We start from the raw sequence: 22,612 nt of genomic DNA on the forward strand, positions 1-22,612 counted from the left end.
GATGAAACTACTGGTTACCACTGCCCAAATGACTTTTGTGTCATGTGAATAAATGAGTACATATTCTAACAGATGTTATAAATGATGCTTTTCTTGACAATTTTGACACAAATATACAACCGCTACTAGCCACTTATTAAAATGTAATCCTTCAGAAGATAAACCATGTAAAACTTGATCTCTGTATCTTCTACAATGCCTAGAACAGAACCTGAGAAATATCAGACACACGAAACACTTCAACTATTAAAAATTACTTAAAACAAAATATAAAGAAATCCGAAAACTCTATGTTCAAATAGTTGGTTTTATATTTAATCTTAGTTCTTCTTAATCATAATCTTAGATTCCCTTTCCCCAATTCTTTAACAAATCGTGAGTCGTGAAAAATTATGCTACCCATTAGAAATACAAACAGCTGTCATCTCTTTTGAAGGCCAAATAGTTAATATGTGCTATTTTAACTTATACCCCAACACACAAAACCTAGGGCAGTATTTCCCAAACTTAGATGCAATTGTAAATACTTTGAACACAGAACATGCATTAACCACTGACAAAATCCATGCTTTCAGTAACGTAGTTTGGGAAACACTGGTTTAAATTTCCTTATACTTTTCACCAAGAAATTTATCCAGATATCTCAATATTTTCTCTCCTAATTTTTAAGGCTTCCTTTTAGTAAATGGAACAAAAATATCATCACCACGTAACCTCCCACACAAAGTAACTCCTGATGGCTGTGCTTAACCCATGCCATGCCTCTCAATAAAGAACTTACATAAAGCTTAATTCAGGTAAGTGTTTCACAAGTTAACACTGAAACAGATGCCTTTATTAAAGGTTATAATTTATAAGTCTGCTTCTATTTTTTAAAGGTCCACAGTAATTTCTTTTATTGCTAAACTCTTAAAGCCATATGAAAGTTACAAATTTGAGCGGCTAACAATCTCACAAAGTCTCCAGCATTGGTGTTGCTTATAATTCCCCACACCCACCCTTTCAGAATAACCTCTTTTCCAGATATTTATTGGAAGTCCTTTTTGCAAGCCCAGCAATATTTTCTGTACTGATGATACACAAGTGAAGGAGGCAAGCAATTCTCTGCCCTCAAATAGCTTATAATACAGTAATAGAGAGGCAACTGGCATAAAAACATGCTTTCCACCCTAAATTTTCCATCCTAAAATCTATTTTCAGGGAACCCACCTTGCCTCCGATAGTTACTAGCTGTCACTTGGCCTCTGTGATTTGAGATCTCATAATTCTTTTTGCTATCAGTGGGCCTCCCATACTCTCAGCCTTGGCTTGTAGAACACAACTGCCACTCACTTTCTTGGTGACGCGGGTGCCCCTGGTACTAGTGCATCCCTTACAACACTGGCAGAAGCTGTACTCTCCCATCTGGAGAGAGATATCCAGCCTCAGTTATTTAAGCTTTTGAGCTTTCTTCCACTGTCTGCTGCAGCACTTCTGGCATCTCCATCATACTTAGAGTGTGCCAGCACTTTCTTCAAACTTTCAAAAGCCAAAGTAGCCACATGTTAGCTCCAGGGCCCTTGCTGGATAATTAAATATTTTCATACTGGAGAGTGCTTCTAGATCAACAAACTCTTCCCTCTCCAGCCTTCTGTAATGGTCCCCTTGATCCAGTAGTCTCATGATCCGTCCTAAAAATACCTATCACCACACTCCTTCAGTAGATTTTGGTTGGGTCCTTCAACTCTTTATTGGTATAGCATCTTTCTACCCTTTGCAGGCTCAGCATTTCATCTCTCCAAACAGGTCCTGCTATAACTTCACTCCGGTTACAACTGTGGTGGTCAGAAGGAGATGTGGGGCTATATCCAAAGAGTGGGGATGGGGACATGGACCATTTTGCAAAGCAGAGGCCCTTCATCATGGCAAAGCACATGGGAATCAAGAAGACATAAAGTACAACTGCAAGTGCAGATGGTTCATGAAAATCTTGAGTTACAGTGTTTTCAAGTACATCCATCCAGATGTCTCTGTCCAAAGTTTCAGCAGTCCACTTGTTCCAGCCAGAGCCCTGACTTTGGCATAAGACTTGCCAGGGCTGAGAATGCAACCTTCCTGGGAGTTCTGTAGCTCTTATAATTAGGTCCTGGGCCTGGTCCTCTGCTTTTTCTACCTGCTAGCTGCAGGAAATTAAATTTTCTTCATATGTTTCCCAAGAGGTTCTCTGGCTTCCACACTTAGCCATTAATTTAATTTATCAAATACATTAATTGCTCCCAGCAACAACAATCAAATTCCATAAGCTTCATAATTACCACCTCTCCCAAACTTCTAAAGCACCTGAGATATTGCCTTACTGATGCATTTCTTTCTATGGGTATACTGTCCCGGTTCATCTTAAATGAAAACGCTTAACCACTGCACCACCACAGTGTGCCAAGAGCCTCCCACAAGAGCTCTACCTACCACAAGTGTTGGGGTCCTCATTGGGACTCACTGCAACTGGTCGGTGGCAATTAAGTGTTATTTTAGATTTAGACCCTCAGACCACTCCAGGTACCACCTCTGTTCAGCCAGATTCCCTGTGAAACATGTAGACAGATATATTCCTGCAAAAACTTTGTTTGGGAGTGCCCTTGGGGTCAAACCTGTGAGGGGCTGAAGGAAGTAGGACTGGAACTAGGGAAGAGTTGAACATTGATGCCACCACCACAGAGGTCTCAGCCTGGGACCTCTGGGAAAACTCCTCAGGGCAGTCTTGTTTGGGAAGAGCAGGGTGGGCTGTTACCCAAGTCTGGGGGAATAAGCCCTTTAGTCCTGAAAGGTGGATCTGAACAGTGCAACACAGCGCTGAGCAAGAGCAGAAAGCTTTCAGACACGATTAGCAGAAGACAAGACGGCATGTGCAGCTGTAGTGCAGAATATGGCAACGCAGATGCAAGTTGGTTATTTGAGTTGATGGAAGCAAGATAAAGTCACTATTTTTAATTTTTTCTTTCCATGAAAAACAAAATGAGATAATTAGTTGAGGATGAGTAAACAGATTTTGAGGAGAAAAAAAAAATTACATAGTTCTTCTAGATGATGGAACAACAAATTGACAGAAAAGTAGGACAAGATTGCCTGGGACCCCTGAAACTCACTTGAGATATATTGTCATAAACTTAAGGGAAACCCATCAGCGTGTTTGAGTGTTGTTCTTCAAGAACATTTAGTTTCTCAAGAACAAGCACAGAGTAGGCAAAGAGGTGAGTTTCACGAGGCTGAGGTTTCACCTGCGAGGGCAGTGGTGGGAGACAGATAATGGAGTTGATGTTAGAGAGAAGGGGATACACTTTGTATGAATCATAGACTCTAAACTAAGGAAAGATATTCAGGACAAGAGGGGCACTAATGAAAACAAACACAAAGGTAATAGTCAAAATGATTAGAAAATCTTAAAGAGCTAAATATTTGCAAAAGCAGATGACACTAGACCCGGTGAGCTAGCAATACAAGGAATGCTGAATTTATGGTGGGTTACTTTCAAGAGAGAATCAGGTGCAGCTATCAGAATGAAAATCTGTAGAGTACCTCCATAGGCTTGGATATCCGATGTTGAGGGAGTGATCACTGCAAGTGAGAAACTCAACGGTGTGAAAATCCAGAGTGTGGGTTCAGTCATCACATGATGCTAAAGTCATCGAAAGAAAGGTAAGACAGTGGTGGTGAAAAAAAAATATAAGGATCATGTTAAAACTGTCAATAAGTAAGGCAGTTACCAGGCAGTTGGTAGATACTATACAACAAGGTGGGGCAGTCCAATTTAAATAGCTAAGGCATTAGGGGAATGAAGGGATGAATAAACTTGAATGGTAATAAAAGAAAAAGAACACTTACATTACATATGGGGTGGGAGAGAGAGAAAACAACAGCCATAATAGGAACAGTTGAGAGGCTGCAGAGGAATCCGACATCCTCAAGTGATGGCCGGATTTCAGTAAAACCAAAAAGGAAAAGGAATGTTTACAGAAGTTAAAGATCATACACCATTTTATTGATAACAGAACCTGAGTTCCAGAAAGTATGTGTGCATACGTGGTGAGGTCAGGAAGCGAGGAGCTCACGGGAGGAAGGATAGGAATCAGAGTGTTGTGTGAGATTATGTCAGATTAGAGAGTGTCCAGAGCCAAATGGAGGTACATAAAGGTAACCATGTATGTCCTCAGGGGCTTGGACTTCTGGCGAAAATTGGGATCAGAGATAGGCACAACAGGAAGATACTGATCTTGATAGACACTTAGGAAAAAAACAAATATTCATTCTTAATTATAATATTCCTGAAACTGTCTCTTGACCATTTTGTAATAGTGAAAACATTCACTTGGAGACTAGGGTAGGACAGTCTCAGGATCCCAGGAATCTCTTTTTGCCTTTCTCAATCCTGGTGTGAATATGGTCATGGCCAGTGAAAGGCCCACGGTCCCAGGAAGTCAATCATAAGACTATAACTGCTGCTTATGGTGATCGCTTCTGGGCTCAAGTTGTGACAGTTAAAATTTTGCCCATGGTTTCTTTCTTTCTTCTTAATTTTTTAACGTTTATTTATTTTATTTTTGAGAGACAGACACAGAGTGTGGGGGGGGGGGCGGGCAGAGAGCCAGGGAGACAGAATCTGAAGCAGGCTCCAGGCTCTGAGCTGTCAGCACAGAGCCCGACATGGGGCTCAAACCCACCAACCACAAGATCATGACCTGAGCAGAAGTTGGCTGCCCTACTGACTGATCCACCCAGGCACCCCTCTTTCTTTTTTTTTCTTTTTAATGTTTATTTTTGAGAAAGAGAGAGAGAGAACGAGGCAGGAGGGGCAGAGAGAGAGGGAGACAGAGGATCTGAAGCAGGCTCCACACTGACGGCAGAGTGTCCAAACAGGGCTCAAACTCACAACTGTGAGATCATGACCTGAGCCAAAGTTGGCTCCAACTGAACCACCCAAGTGCCCCTTGCCCAGGGTTTCTAAACAGAGCTGGCTGCAAAGACTTCTCTTTGATGACTGACGCATCTGTTTCTGGACCCATGTTCCCCACTATGTGGAAGAAGTCTATCTGCTGAAGACAGAATGAGCAACCCACAAAGAGAAGCAAAGAAGAAAGAGGAAAAGGAGACTTTACTGCATTCTAGTCTTTGAAGCCGATTGTTTCGAATGCCAAAGCTGACCAAACCCTTTCATAAGTGGCCAATATATTGCACTTTTTTTATTACTCTGATTCAAGTTAGATATGTGTCACTTGCAACCAAATGTACTTGACTTGTACATATATTTAAAATAAACACATTTTAAACAATGGGACAGTTCCGCATTGTACTCTTGAAAGTTCTAAGTAGAATGACCTTGAAAGGTCTTCTAATCCATTTCTTTGCCTTCAGGCAGAATGACACTTAAACCGTCCAAGAATGCATGTGGATTTTTAATAAATACCATCTGTTGGTGACATATGCCTGTGGGATTTGTATGTGTAAATTACAATTATGAGATGCTCAAAAAAATAAAAAACAACTATACATTTCTATTGCCTTCTCTGGAAAGTGATGAATCATGTTACAGAGTGCATACTGTATTTCTCTTTTTGAAAGGGCATTACCAATTACTTTAGCGATTTGATTTTCAACAAAGTTGAAATTGCCTTAATGAGACTATCTCAGAATTTCTGATTCTTCAAAGTATGTTCAACTATCTTAAATTTTTAGTTTTAAAAAGTCTTACCTTTGACAAATACTTGTTTTTTGCCATTATCAGTGCTGTATGGAAGAAGAAACACAAGTTCGTGGAAAACACACTCCTCCCAGAACAGTAATGACATCATTTCTGACATTATCAAAGGTGCTTCCAGCAAACACTCCACAAACCAGGGCAATGTTGAAGTTTCTTCCAGGAGAGCCAGAAACAGTGACCAATGCTCAACAAATAATAAAGGATTTTCTAAAAGGTAAAGAGAGAAATTTGTTTAGGATCCTAAAAGAGTACTACCAAAAATAAAGAGTAAAAATAATTAAATCTCTATCAAATAATAACACATTAGGTAACTTACTGTTCCATTATTGTCAACACCATATGAGATTGTAAGTAATATTTCAAATCAGAGTCTAAGGATTGCATATCCAGACATAAAAAAATTCCTATTTCAGGCATTACCCTGAAAAGGATATAAATGGTCATTCTTCACTCTGATGGCCAAAACAGTGACCAAGAAACAGCATCCACCCTGTTCAGGTCCTTCCCATGATGCAATGTTCCCATAATGCCACAATGCTGGCTTAGGATTTTAGAAAGTCAAAAACAAAACAAAACAAAAAGGAAGAGTTAAATGAAATTTAATTTCCCCATTCTGCACAATATACAATTTATGTAGTAAATTTTACAATATGTGTGTTTCAGGGAGCCTGTGTGGCTCAGTCAGGCATCTGACTCTTGATTCTAGCTCAGGTCATGATCTCACGGTTTGTGAGATAAGCTCTGAGTAGGGCTACAGTGCCATGCTTGCGTGGGATCCTCACTCCCCTTCTGTCTCTGTCCCTCCCTTGCTCAAGCACACGCTCTCTTGCTCTCTCTCAAAATAAACAAATGAACTTTTAAAAATCCTATAAAAAATAAAACAAAATACGTGTTTCAAAGTCAGTGTAAGTTTGTACATGTGTATATCAGTTTGTTTGTATGCCGTATGTATGTCTGTCTCCCTGAGCCTGTAGAACTATTTCTATGAAATATCACACTGGGAACACTATTACAGGCTATTTTCCTTAAAATTCTCCAGACCAGAAAGGCACTGTGGCATTTCATCTATAATAGACACCAGGCACTGGAATGACTTCACAGGAATGAAATGTAATATTCAAATCAAGTAAAGAAACTAGTTTCTTTGTGCAATTTACATATCTCTATATAATAAAAGGGATCATATTTTCTTCAAATACTTTTTTTAACTCAATGAACAACTCTCTCCTACTTCTGGTTGAAAGTAAAGCCAAATTATTTCAGTCAATAGTTTCAAGAAATAACATTTTACATTTATTTTTCATTTTCATGTTTTATACAATATCTGTCATTTGTTTGAAAATTGAATGTGTGGCTAGTCGGTTAAGTATCTGCCTTCAGCTCAGGTCATGATCTCAAGGTTCATGAGTTCGAGCCCCACATTGAGTTCTCTGATGCAGAGTGCAGAGCCTGCTTCAGATTCTCTCCCCCTGCTTGTGCGTGCACACTCTCAATCTCTCTCTCCCTCTCTCTCTCCCTCTCTCTCTCCCTCTCTCTCTCCCTCTCTCTCTCCCTCTCTCTCACTCAAAAATAAATAAACAAAAATTTTTAAAAATTAAGTAAAATTTTGCATATTTTGAATTCTCCTTAATTACATGTACGATATATTAAGATATTACCAAGCTATTTGGAAATTTAATTTGAAGATTGAACCTTTACTTGTATTTCCCTAGGTGGGATCCCCTGAACTCTAGTCATAGGAAATATTTGACACTGTTTTTGTGAAGAACACATTTGGAAAATGCTTCCATTAATATTTTAAATCGCTAACACATGCACACACACAAATTTATGTAATTTTACTTAATACAACTTTTCCCAATACACATTACTTTAGACTACTCTGAAGGAAATACCATAAAGAACACAGAACTTCCTGATGGAAACACCATAGACTACCTTAAGGAAGACACCATTTCTATTGGATTAACTTTAAAACATAGTCTACTCTTCATAGGAATGAATTGCTTGCAAAAATACTAAACAAACAAAAACAGAAACAAAACAAAACAAAAAAAAACCTTCACATATTCACATAAGGCTGTGTGAGCATTCCTTCCCGGCTGGCTGAATAATTACAGAAACCCCAGGGAGCATGGCTGGGGATGGGGACTCCCCCCATCCCTTATTTCTTCCTCACACCTCTTGTCCACACTGCTCCACATGCCACGCCATGGTCACTTCTGTGTATCATACTTGACATACTAATTGCAGAGAATTCTCAGATTTGAAATCCCGAAGCGCTCTGAATTCAGTCTGTCTTTGAGGTATGTTTTCATTAATTTAATATCCGTAGGAGGAGAACAAAACCGAATCATAGAGAACACTACACTAGGTTTTAGGTGAGATGAGTGCAGGAGCTGCCTTGGCAACAGGAATCAGCTTTTATGCAGGCAGAGATGCAAAACTATGGTCTTCTTGACCAAGAAGACAAAAATATACACAGAGCTCTTCTTGTTCCAAAGAGATCTTGAATTCATCTTTTTTTTTTTTTTCCTTAGTATTCTTCTAAAGTATTTCCTAGCTCTGTCGGGACCTTGTAATAGTCTAAGTATATCACAGATATATGCTACACTTTTATCTTTATCCTTGCACTTTTCTTACCAAATTTTAAACATAAAGTTTTCATATATCTGATCATCTAGGAGCAAACTAAATAGCCAAAGGCCTCATCAAATATTGCACTTTTGCTTTCTCATCAGTTCCCTTGTGATTTGTATCACTCCCCCAACTATTTCTAAGTAGATCTTCACCAACTTCTGCAAGTTTTAATGCCTACCCATCAAACTTTTATTTAAACCTTTGGTTTCTCAGCAATATAAAATCTGAATAATTGAGAAAATAAGTAATACTGAAGAAATAAAATAATAATCATCTAAAAATACATTATAAGATAAGGGGAAATGTCCCACAGTAGAACCCAGAAGCTTCCAAGTTCACTTCCAGATTCTGCATTACTTCACTGTTTTACATTTTTAGACTAAATAAGCTCTTTCAATACAACAGTAAAGGGAGATAAAACAATGGATCAATACATAATGATTACAAAAAATTATCTCACTACATTCTAATAGATAAATTATATTCTGAAATTATTTCACAACATTCTAACAGGTAAATAAACTATATATATTGGTTTGATTGGCTCATATATTAGTGCTTTGCTAAGAGAACAATATTTTAGATTCAAGCCTTAAAAGGGGTCAAGTAACTATGGCGAGTTTCCTAATCAGAAACAGCATCCATAATCCAACCAGTCATCCCATATTATCCACCTTGTTGCCTGATGAGTGAATATGGATGAATCCACACAAAATAAAAAATATCACTCTAATAAACAATTCACTGAATGACCAATGTCATTTTCATACATATTTACAGAGATTTCATTGATTCAAATTAGATACAAATGGCTTGCATTGCCTCAAAACCAATAGAATTTCTGCACACAAATTCCTTTTCCTAGTAAGTCATTTTCCCTTCCTTCTTTGAGAAAGGTCAAATGTAGCCTCATCTAGGAACATATTTATCACCTACTCCCTGTCTTCATTTAGGGTTAGGGCTTCTTCTTTGGGTGGGGAGAGCCTTCACTGATGTGCTCCCTCCCCCTTCCTAACCAGCTCTGGAATAGGAACTTCTACTATACACCCTACACTTAATTTCTATAATGACTTTTAGCAAGAGTATCATCATGACTTAATGACATATCTACTTGTATGTCTTCCCCAGAAGACAGTGCTTTCTGAATGGCAGGACTGGGTATTTTCCTTTTGTGTAAAAATTAATAAAAAAAAAAAAAAAAAGATAAATGCTTACCTCCTACACTAAGATCTAAAATCATCATAAAATAAAAATGAATTTATCTGTTTAGTTTGCAAAATCAGATCAATCAACTCTAAGCCTCCATGCATATGCCTAGTTGACTGAAAATTAATGATTAGTCATTTGCTGTGGTGAGAGGGGAACTTTCCACCACTCTAATGTTATGCAAGAGTCCCAGAGGTTTATATGGACCAAAACATTCAGGTATACCCTTCTTTGCAGTCTACCTAGGACAGTGTTGATACTGTCTGAGCCTGAAGGGCAACTTTCTGTCCCCATGCTAGTCCCAGGCACAGATATCTGTCACCAGAAGTCTCAGGGTCTCAGCCATTAGTGATCAGACCACTGGCATTTCTGTGTCACACCCTTAGAGGCCCATTATCACCTTTGGAAGCTGGAGGGGAACCCATCCCATGTATACAACATATACCCAACACAGCCACCTGATCATTCACCCAGGGGACTCTTAGAACTCCTTCACCCCAAGCACTAACCCTGCTCACTCCTTTCCCTTTCACACTGTCCTTGTTTAACTCTTCTCAAAATGAATTTTCCCCCTGGGGGAGGAGAAGTAGAATAAGGGCAATTTACCTTTGGGCCTACAGTGCTGGCTTCTCTTTCCTGAGGTTCAAGTGGGAAAGGAGATGTTAACAACAGATAGTGTTTTTTTAATCTTCTGTTAACTGACTTATTAAGCATCCTTCAGAGGAAAAGACTAGTCAGCCATGTCAGCAAAAACAAGGATTCACTGAGGCAAACATTGTAAGCATTAATTCAAGAACACCCCCCGGGAAGAGGCAGCCTTAGCTGAAATTTTCAAGAGTTGTAGCTCCTTTGCAGTGCTGATGCTATTGTGGAGAGGGATAAATCCAGGTATCTTCACTGCATTAAGTCAACATTCAAATCTTATATTTCCTGTGATTCAAGTTCCAGATTCACCCCAAAACCTAACTGTAGCTTAGCTTCCTATGCAGTTCTGCTGACGAGGATAAACGTAACAGGCATGTTTGTTTGCTGCCTGACAGTTGTTTTTCTTATTGTGAAGTAATAATTGGCATTCTGCTTTTGTAAATTAGTCTCAAGAGCTTTGAGAATGGATTATATATAAGTTGACAACATGTAGAAGGGGGAAGGCTAAATCAGGGTCAGGCGGCTACTATAGACTGCCTGGGGAGACCACCAGGACAATGCCCCACAACCTACCCTAGGATCATCAGATGCTTTTCCTTCTCTCTCTACAAGCAGTCTAGACTCACATGTGGGGCTCAATAGCTGAATATTGAATGATTAAACCTTTTACATTTTGACAGCATTGTTTAGAGTACAAAAGAAGTCTCCAAGCATTATCTTTTTTAATTCTTAAGAAAATGCTAAGGGCTGATATGGAAGTTTCTATGTCTGTTTTACAGGTGAAAAAAACTGAGCAACAGAGTTTTGGTGACTGGTTTGAGGTTACATTGTTATTCACCAACCAAGCCAAAATGTATTTTAAAAAGTGGCTACAAATATTTTTAACCTGGATGTAACATTAATGCCTTGCTACCAAAACTCTGCCCCTCAAAACACCTACAGATAAATAATAGTTAATGGTTATGTAGCTCTTAATTCTACACAGGTACTATTCTAAGTAATTTACAGACATCAACTTGTTTAGTCTTTATAATAACCCTATGAAGTTAGTGCAAATTATTATTCTTATTTTACAGGTGAGGGAAATAAACTTCAGGGAAATTACGTAAAGTGTCCAAGGTCACACAGCCAGGAAGTGGCAGAGACAGGAATCAAACCCGGACACTACTGTTTCCAAAACCTATGCTCTTTCCCTATGTTATACTGTGAATATATGAAAATCCTTTGCCTGGTTGGATACCATAAATCTCGGATTCTACTTGCAGCTTATTTGTCATGTGCAAAAGGCATCTTTGCCACTTGGTTTAGTAGCCATGTTTGAGATTTGACGTCTATATCCATATCTCATCAGGCTTGTACTTGGAAATCTGTCACTTTCTTCAACCCCGCCACATCTGCCAACCTATACTTTCTAACACAAGGACAATCCCAAGAACTGACACCTGCACTCTCAATTCTAGACTTCCCCAGTCTGATTCAAACTGCTTCCAAATGGAAGTCCAGTTATAATTGACAAGATGAGATAAAATTTTATTCTATTAAAAGACAATTTTTTGGAATACCAAATGTTTTTAGAATAATGTTCTTCCCCATGCTTCTCCAATATCAGATCAACTTACTAAATGCCAACCTGTATTTCAATAGGTATCTCATTCAACTGACTCTTTTGTGATAGTTTTGGGAGTATTCCCTCCTTAGGCCACCCACCACAATCATCTCTCTCTCATTCGAGAAATATTTATTGAACCACTAATATATGTAAGAAATAAGCCTAAATGGAATCCTATGAGATAAGATTCCAAAGGCATAGCCTTTGTTGTCAAGGAGCATACTATTTATTAGAACTAAAAGATATACAGAAATGAATATTAGAAGAAGAGTATTATTAGTTGCAAAAGGTTTGTTTTTGAAGAACTCTGGAGGAGAGATGATCCCATTTATTCTAAGGAGTCAAGAAGTCTCCTTAAGAAAATCACATTTCAGGTAGAGTCGTACAGGAGTGCCAAGGAAAGAGACTACTTCAGGTTGAACAATTTGTAAGATCAAAGAACAGAAGTTAAGACAAAGCAGAACAGTTTTCTTGCTTGGCTAGAGCACTGTATGGATCCAAGGATGTAGCAAGAATCATCTTGGAAAGGTAGGTTGGGGCCAGAGTGTATGAACCTTGAATGTACAGCTCAGCATTTCACTCTAAAGTAATTTTGGAAGTGAGTAACATTCTTTTTGTTACATTGCACAGTGGCTAAAGCTAGGGACAGTGGGGGTCAGAAAAAAATCTCCAGCTTTGCCACTTAGTAGTTCGGTGACTTTGAGTAAGTCATTTAACCATTCTAGGTCTCAGTCTCCTCATCTGTGAAATGATAATGAATATAAGAACTACACGTCATAGGGTGTGATGGCAATTAAATAAAGCAATGCTTACAAAAGAAGACAGTGTGGGGATTGGCATTGGTAGATACTAGGAAACACTATTAGTACTGAAAAAGCAAATAAGTAGTGAAGACTTAGAATTCTCGTAATTCATTTTGCACGCGTTGGAATACTTTCTAAATCATCTGTGCCCCTTTGCGACAAAAGGCATTTGACAACATATTCCACATGTGTGTAGTTGAGTACTACGTGGACACCTGCCTCCATCCTGTTCTTTGCCCACTTCTGTCTTTGCATTGGTCTTTCTGGCAGACACATCACACAGATAGTACATATTAATTTTCTGTTTCGATAAAACCCGTGGGACTTTTTCACACATACTCCAACTGCCATGCCAAGCCTCCTGAGTCCTGTCCTCATGCAATTATTTTTTTTCCCTAAATGTAGGAATTCAGATCATCTCTGTTAATTTAATCGTATTAATTTCAATTGATTTCCTTGTAGAAATCATTTTAAAACGACTAATTTTAATCTAACATTTTAACTTCAAGTCACCTGAAAATTTGATAAGCATTGAACCTCTCACTAAAATATCTAACTAGGTTAGAACAAGAAGAGTTCTGAATTTTATACCCTCATATGTCTCCTCTAGTTTATTAACTTATTAATCGACACTATTAGGCTATGATAATTCAGCCAGCTAGATTTTTCTTAATATTCTTATGTACTTCTTGCTCAAAAAGCTATCTTCAAACATTAGATCAAATATTCTTCCCAAATAGGATATAATTTATCTGCCCCATCATTTGTAACAGAAAGTAAACTAGATGTTGTTGTCATAACTTGTTCTTGGTAAATACATACTGGCTTTCCATAATCACTATTTTCTTATTTAACACTCTCCCCAAATTTGTTTTATGTCCATGCTTTTCTCAAAGTTCCCTGTGCATATGAAGAAGAAACCTGGCCAAATGTTCTTACTGAAGCTTTTCCAGGTTAAGTCTGTATGGATTCTTGAAGTAAAACATTAGCTGTGTGGGTAGATGGTATGAAAATGGATCCATCAGAAGACAGGGCAAGACTCTTAGCTACATCTATACCATGAAATGTGTTTATTTACAAAGATCTTCACAAGGAGATTGGGTAGCTTCAATCTTATATGTTATACTCTTTTAAGGCACATTTCAATATATTTTGCAAGCAAGAGAACCTTTCTGAGGCTTTTCATTTAAATTTTTTGTGGAACTATCAGGTGCACAAAGGAAGAATACACCAATTAATTTGGTTTCCAATTAATTTTGTTTCCTGAAGTCATTTCATTCTAAGACAACATCTGGAAATCCCCTTATTTCACATAGGCACTAGCAATTAACAGTATAAAAAATTAACAGGATGCAAAGATTTCATTCTGCTTAACAATCAAAAGGAGTTGTTCTATCAAAAGGAGTTGAAAGGGGCTTCCTTTGACCCTGACCACCAGTTCCATTTGTAGTTCATTGTCCCAAATCTCTTGTTCTAAAAAGCTTTCACAGAGCAAACACCTCGGTAGCTTGTTCTGTCACCTCTATTGCACTTTGTCCAATAAATTGGGTCAATATACTTCCTATTCTCAGCCTTTTCTTCTGACTCAACAGGATGCTGGCATCATTCCAAACCTGCTGGGCCCCAATCCTGGTTTAATAGAAATTAAAAAAACAAAAATCAATGAGAGAAAAAATGTTTCTGGATAGCTCAGCTGACATAGCCACAGGCAGGAGCTGGTTAGTGCTATTCGGCATTATCCACATGATCAGACAGACATAGACTGTTATTTCACAGTTCACCCTGCCGACCAAGTCACTCAATTGTCGCAATCAGTGCTAATGCTTTAGGGTAAAAATAAATAAATAACAAATGTGGACTCTAGCACATGCACTGGCTGGTGCTGTGAATACACACGGAACAGCACTATTGGTAGATTCAGCCAGCCAAGGTCTAAATCAGCTAGCTAATCAATTCCTGATTTGTCTTTTTCTTTTTTTTTTTTTTTTTTTTTGTTTCTGCTTTGTCAGTTAGCTGGTTGTGACCCATGAAATTCCTTCTTCGGAAAAGAGTTTGCTTTAGGTAATACTCTTCATTCTAAAAGAAAATCTACTGACTATGGCATCATTGGGTGACAATACCAAGCACAAGCTACCGCAAGCCAAGAGGCAAAAGGGAAAGGTTATCTAGTAAGTAACAAGGAGAGATTTCTTGCCTCGAAGTATATGAACTCCTTAAAGGCTTTAGAAGCTACCTTCCCATGCAGTAGCCTAGGGATGCTATAATTCATTCAAAGAGCCACATTCAGAATGGGGAAAATAGAAATATAAACCTATCCAACTTGGCACGAAAAACTTAAATGGGTTTGAATAATTGAAAGCAAGCAGACTTTACCATATTGCAGCCAAAATTCAAATGGCATGCTGGCTCTTGAGACACAGAAAAGCAATCTAGGGCATTATCTCATGTGTCATTCGCTCTACTTTTCTTTAAGAAAACTATAGCAAGAGGATTTGTATTTTAAAGATTAATGCCAGATATGAGCACCAGGAAGAATGAGTATCTTTAAAATGCTGAAGAGGCAGAAATTTAGGAGAAAATAGATCTACTCATAATTTGAAATTCTGTCTTTCCTCTGTTGGCTGAGTAACAGGCTTTGTCATCTACTACAGTAGCACGGAATGTTGAAATGTTGAAGGAGTGGGAGGGAAGGAGGTTGCTGCAGGCAATATCATCTCTATTATCTGTATTAAAGGAAAAAAAGAGCATCATGTTCATAAAGGAAGGAAATACCTGTTTTCACCAGCAACAATAGAATTTCATAGTTTGGCTGCGTTATTTTAATGTCTCCCAAATTAGCTCTCATTCCCTACCACAACCTTGCATCGTATTCTGGACTTTGTGCAAAATAGAACATACAGATATTCCTCTCATGCATGATGTCCAAATTATAGTCATAATTTTATAATAGTTTAAGTCAGGCAACCAAGTAGGATTTCATTTATAAACAGAAATTCTTGTCAGTTTCACAAGTTAGGAGGAAAAATATAAGTAACACTTGGTGAAGAAAGAAAAAGAGGGGCGCCTGGGTGGCGCAGTCGGTTAAGCGTCCGACTTCAGCCAGGTCACGATCTCGCGGTCCATGAGTTCGAGCCCCGCGTCAGGCTCTGGGCTGATGGCTCAGAGCCTGGAGCCTGTTTCCGATTCTGTGTCTCCCTCTCTCTCTGACCCTCCCCCGTTCATGCTCTGTCTCTCTCTGTCCCAAAAATAAAATAAAAAAATAAAAAAAATAAAAAAAAAAAAAAGAAAGAAAAAGAGCGGATGGGTTGTCCCTGGGACACATTGTTTGCAGTAAAAGGTTAACTTCATCAGCAGAAAAATGACAGAGTAGAAATAGCAGTAATCAAACAGAAGCAAGTAGTAGGGGAAACCTATCGAAAAGCAATGGGAAAGTGGAAAGAACTTGAGACAAAGTAGAGATAAAGACGTTTTGGAATAGAGGCTACGTGACAGAATGCATGACCAATAAATTCCAATTTGATTAAGAAGGTTATAAGAATCTGAGGGAGGAGAAAGAAGATGACTCTCTACTGAATGTAGAAGGTGGAGATTGTTAAGTGTCGGAGCCTTTGAGCCTGCCAAGTGCCCTAGGCTTAACAAAACATTTTGTCAGGGACGCCTGGGTGGTTCAGTGGCTTAAGCAACTGACTTTGGCTCAGGTCATGATCTTGAGGTTTGTGAGTTTGAACCCCACATTGCACTTGCAGCTGTCAGCGTTGGGCCAGCTCCAGAACCTCTGTCCCCCGCTCTCTCTGCACCTCCCCCACTTGCATGCACACTCTCTCTCTCAAAAATAAACACTAAATAAATAAACACATATTTTGTCACATGTCTGGTTGGTGGGCATTAAGAAGGGCACTTGTTGGGATGAGCACTGGGTGTTATACGTAACTGATGAATCACTAAATTGTACTATTGAAACCACTATATGTCAACTAACTTGAATTTTCAAAAAATCTTGAAGAAAAAAATGTCAGTTTCCCAACCTCTCCCTCTTTTTATAGGTACAAAGAGTAACGTGGCTCAATTTCTGAAAGCTAACCAGAAGAAATGTGGATATAGACAAGTGCATTCTGAATAGCAAAATAAACCGAATTTTCTCCTTTTATTGAATAGTTGCCTTAATTGTTTACTGAAATAGAATAACCTCAACAATACTACCTCTGGAGAAGAAGGGGTACTCGTCCATCTGGGCCAGATGCCATCCGGTGATGCAACTCAGATCACTCTCTGCAATGGGAGGGTCAATGGTTTCCAGTGCAGAGGTGGGGCCACATCCAAGTCACTGAAGGGATTTTTCCAACTGCACAGGCCTGCCACCCAACTGCAACTTAAGAAAATGGTGTTCCATAGGTTGATAAATCTCCCCTAAAGATAGCATACTGGCCTCAGGGATCATTTAGACACAGATGTTATCTTTCTACACTGGTTTTCCTCCATGATTCTTTAATGTAAGCTGTAACCTAGATAACAATGGCTCCAAGCCAAATACCAATTTACATATCAAAGGTACATCCTGCGGTACATTTGTGTTGACCTAACCATTGTGTTGACTTGAAGAGAAAAAACGAACTGTTAGTGAGAATTATTGTGTTAATTCAGATTTACTGAGAAGATCGGATTAGATGTGCAAAAGATTTATTAGGGGAAGGAGCATCAAGCAGAAGAAAAAAAAGGAAGAATGGTAGGGTAGGAGTTTCCAATGGTAACAGTGTTCCAAGAAAGTTTCAGCCAGGCTGGCGAGGAGTCCTTTAAGTTAAAGTCACCCACAGCAGGAATCCTATGTCTCAGAGGAAGGGGCCACCTTAATACCTCCACTGGTCATTGGCTGGGAGCAGCCCACCAGGAATATGGTCTCAGGCAAAAATGATGGGTGACCCAGAGGGGCAGCTGCTGAGGCTGTCAGTCAATTACCTGTATTTTCATGGCTACCATAATTAGTGTAATGTTGCAACATTTTATTCTAGCCAAATAAAGCGATTGACCAAATCACTGACTTTATTTAAAACATAACTGCTATCAAAGACTTGTAAGGGTAATTAATTTCTTTCATAAACTTTTCCTAAGAACATACTATATATCGGGTACCATGCTAGCTGCTATAGATAGGGAAGTGGTTAAAACACAATACCAGCCTCAATGAACTTATAGTTTTACACGAGAGAAAACAACATGCGATGAATGTGTATTACATATTAAAACCAAATAAGACCAATTTTATCATAATATGGATATCTTTTAAATGCTTATGATATGTTCACTGGGTGAAGCATTTAATAAAACACTACAGTGCAAAGAAAATGAACTGTGTGGTTAGTCATCCTTCAAAGTCAGGCAGTAAAGCAAACAATATTATATGGAAAAAATTAACATCTTCATTTTTAAACTTAGAATATTTCAGTAAAATAATGTAATGTTTTTGCAAATGATACGAAATTGGTTTCAATTCATGAACCATTTTCTGTTAATTAGATCTGTTTATAACAAATATATGATTTTAGTTTTCCCTTTTCCCTTAATTTTAATTGTTTCTCAAAAGTTAGATATTCCATGATTTCAACAGACAACACCTCACATTTGTAAAAATGAGGATCATGAAACTTCATTCATATAGATGAAAATTATCCCAAGATTTCATACATTCATTGAACAAATATATATTGACTATCTATTCTTTTCCAGCTTCTCTAGGTACTAGGGATACAGCAGTGAACAAAACACACAAAATTCCTGCCTCACCTGAAGTTTAGACTCTTGTTGAAGGGGGAGGATGGAGAGAAAAAATAAATAAGTAAGATATAACATGATAGTAGTGTATTCTAAGGAGAAAAAGAAACCAGAAAATGGGGATAGAAAGGGATGACAAGGTGTATACTAAAATTTTCCATACGTGGACCAAGAATAAAAAGTTTATTGAATGAAAATAGTAATTCATTGGAACACCTAGGTGGCTCAGTTGGTTAAGTGTCCAACTTCGGCTCAGGTCATGATATCACAGTTTGTGGGTTCAAGCCCCACGTTGGACTCTATGCTGACAGCTCAGAGCCTGAAGCCTGTTTCAGATTCTGTGTCTCCCTCTCTCTCCGCTCCTTCCCCACTCACACACACACTCTCTCTCTCTCTCTCTCTCAAAAATAAACATTAAAAAGGAAAAATAGTAATTCACTAATCAAGTTTTTTATTAATTTATTAATTTTCAATAAGCATTTATTTGTAGGTGCCAGTGACAAGAACACAGAGATGTAGGAGATATGATCACTGCCTTCTCAATGCCTGCTAAGTAGTGGGAGGGTAGAAATCAACAATCAGTATTATATTCCCAAAATGCTAATATATGAGCTGAAAGTAAAATATCAATATAGCTTTATTTTCACATTTGCAAACAGAGATACAAATACAGATATTTTTTAATATTTTAATAAATATTATTTAATATTAAATAAACCAATAACTGGCAATGTGACAATAGTAAAACTTTTTTGAAAACTCCCCAAATCCTCCTAAATGATAAATCAGGAACATTAAATGAAACAAAACAAAACAAAACTACAGACAGTATCCTCAACAAAACTAGGGATAAGGTATCCCCATAAGCTTCAGAACAGGCATTAGTGTGTCTAAACCATCAACAGCTGTGTGCCCTACACAGAGGAACAACTATATGCTCAGATCACTGAGGAGTGGAAGAGTGATACCCATTTATCAACCCGTGAAAACCAAAATTTAATCCAAAACAATCACAACCAAAATAAGATAATCCTATGGAAGCCAAGACTAAGGATTTGGGAAAAACCTGAATGTCCTTACAGGACACAAGTTTCAGAGAAAGCAAATATGGCTTATGAACGTGAGAAGATTGAAGAGAGCTTTGTCAGTGTATGTGCTTGAGAAGTACAGAGCAAATATTCATTTTTAGAAGTACAGAGTTTTACTCTTAAGGAGCGCTATTGGAAATAGATGCTTAGGTGAGTGAGTAGAACAGGAAAACTGGTTATATAAAGAGAGAGAGAAGTTTCAGATACTTCTCTTTGGGTGCTTTTGGAGGCACCCAAAGGAATTAAGTCCTGGAAAGTGGTATACAGGCAAAATAATGAGAATAAGTCTGATATCACTACCTTGGAATGCAAGCCTATGCAGTTGAGGGCTGAAGCATGCATTTAAAGAAAGAAAATACTTCTAATCTAGACTTACCTATAAAAGACACAAAAGCACCTACACAAAGGCCATAGCCTGAGTATTTCACATAACAGAATGGACCTTCTCAATCCAAGGAGCTCTCCATAGGAACATAGTCCTGATGGCCTAAGAAAATCTACAACACTGGAATATGGGAAGTGGTGAGAAAAGCAATATGATCTAAACCATATAAAGTTATTGACAAGAAGTGCCTGGGTGGCCCTTGATTTTGGCTCAGGTCATGATCCTAGGGTTGTGGGATTGAGCGCTGCACCAGGCTCCATGCTGAGTGTGGATCCGGCTTGGGATTCTCTCTCTCTCTCTCTCTCTCCCTCTCTCTCTCTCTCAGCCCCTCCCCAGCTTGTGCATGTGCACGTGTGCTCTTTCTTTCTCTCTCTCTCTCTGAAAAAAAAGTTATTGACAAGAAAAATGATGAAAATTAACCTACTGATATTTCAATAACCACAGGGTATACACACTAGGAAAATCTGTCAATAAAAGAAATGAAAATGAGCTGAAAAATATCAAGAAAATTAAGAACACAACCACAGCTTTGAAAATAGCACAAGTCTTAATAGAAAGCCTAGAAATTGTATGACGATATATCAAGAGAATAGGATACCAAATCTCAAGAAAAAATAGAAAAAAAATTCATGAATAAAAACTGAAATAGAAGGAATATGAGAGTGAGTCTACAGAAGCCAGTGCAGTATAAAAAGAAAATTTATAAAAATTTAAGCAGATTTTTTTTAATGTTTATTTATTTCTGAGAGAGAGAGACATAAAGAGAGAGTAGGGAAGGGGCAGAGAGAGAGGGAGCCACAGAATCTGAAGCAGGCTCCAGGCTTTGAGCTGTCAGCACAGAGCCCAACATGGAGGTTCAACTCACAAACCATGAGGTCATCACCTGAGCTGAAGTTGGACCCCCAACCGACAGAGCCACTCAGCCACCCTTAAACAGAGAGTCAAAAGAATTTTCAAGAAAACTGTTGGGTGTGGCCACGAGTGCTGCCCAATCAGAAAGTCTGGCTGGAGAACCTGGGCAGCCACAGAGGCCACCCTATAGCCCCACTCAGGCCAGGACCAAAGCCAGCAAATCTGCTCAACTGCTGAGCATACCTTACAGCCCCATTGCATCAGGGAGCCCAAATAGTGACCCCAGGGCAGGCTGAGAGCCCAGCCTTATGGCCTTCCCTGATTGCCAAGCACAGCCTACAGATTCACCCAGGCAAGGAGCCCAGCCAATGACCCTGCCCAATTGTGGAGCATAGTGAGCGTTTGGACCCCATCAAGGAACCCAGAGAGCAACTTCGCCCAAAAGTGGAACACAGCTAGCAAGCAGCTCATCACAGAGCCCAGCTTGTGACCCCATTTAACTTCAGGACACAGTCTGCCGCCCCACCTGATCATATATATAGTACTGCCTACTGCCCGGCCCAACTGCAAAGCCCTGGCCTGTCTGAACGTGTAGCCCAGCCAGCAGCAGAATCTGCTGGGATATCCCATCACTTTTTGCCATATTTTCTTCACTGCAATTGAATCATTAAGCCCAGACTATACTCAAGGAAAGAATTAAGTTCTAGCTTTTGAGGGGAGGACTATCAAATAATTGGTGGCCATACCTCTAAACTATTACAAACACCAATTAGGTGTTTTTCCAGAAACAGACAATTTGAATTTAAAATTAATATGGAAAAAAAAATAAGCAAGAATATTTAGAAAATAATTGAAAAAATATCATAATATAAGGGAGCTTGCCCTACCATATATTAAGCCATATTACTATGTTTTTATAATTTAAAAATGTAAAAGCACATGAACCAGTGGAAAAAGAATAGAACATCCCAAACAGACCCAAGTACATACAGAAATATACAGAAAGGTTGACTTTTATTTATTTGTTTTTTTAAGTTTATTTATTTATTTTGAGAGAGCAGGGAAGGGGCCGAGAGGGGGAGCGGTCAATGTAGGACTCGAACCCATGAACTGTGAGATCATAACCTGAGCTAAAACCAAGAGTCAGACACTTAATTGACTGAGCCACCCAGGTGCCCCCAAAAGGCAGACTTTTAATAAATGGTGATCAAAAAACTGGGGGAAAAATCACTAGAAGAAGAAACAAACAAAAAACGTAATAAAAATAAATAATCTACAGAGAAAAGCAGGGAACCCAGTGGAGAAGATACAGAGGCAAGGTAGACACCACTGAAAATGACTTCACAGATAGTATTAATTTGGGAAGCACACGTTTCATGTATTTAACAACAATATAAATTAGATAACAGAGAAAAAGGCAATCTTAAAAGCTACAAATACATTTAAGCAAATAAATCTAACTGCATATTGGGTTGGTGACAAGCACATGGAGGATATAGGATCTAGTGAAGAGACGGATTTACAAAAGTGTGGGCAAAATGAAAGATGAAACCAAGAATGGGTGATGCACCCCCGGACTAGGAAGAGAGGGAACAGTTGTCACCATTAGGCTACTAAGGGTCCAGAGAGGACATGACGTAATGCTGGAATCTAAGGAGATGCATAACCATATGACACAGCCACCCTCTAAGAGCTACAGTCATTAAGTAGAGAAACACAGCCGGCAGCCCAGCAGGAAAAACCAGGGGAGGAAATACCCCAGCTTCACTCTCCTGCCCTTCAAATGTCCTCTCCTCCACAAAGGAGAGCCGGAGAGAAAATGAGTTCAACTATGCCCTTTCTAGGGAGTGCTTCCCACCACACAGAGCAGGATAAAACATTGAGAAC

At 38.7% G+C, this 22,612-nt stretch overlaps 1 pseudogene; it reads left to right on the forward strand.

Annotated features, from left to right (window-relative positions):
• Window positions 1-2,679: 2,679 nt before the first annotated feature.
• LOC125914326 (uncharacterized) overlaps window positions 2,680-22,612 on the forward strand; it is a 34,039-nt pseudogene continuing 14,106 nt past the window's right edge.

This window comes from Panthera uncia (genome assembly GCF_023721935.1).
Source record: "Panthera uncia isolate 11264 chromosome D3 unlocalized genomic scaffold, Puncia_PCG_1.0 HiC_scaffold_8, whole genome shotgun sequence".
In the NCBI taxonomy this organism is placed as follows: Eukaryota; Metazoa; Chordata; class Mammalia; order Carnivora; family Felidae; genus Panthera; species Panthera uncia.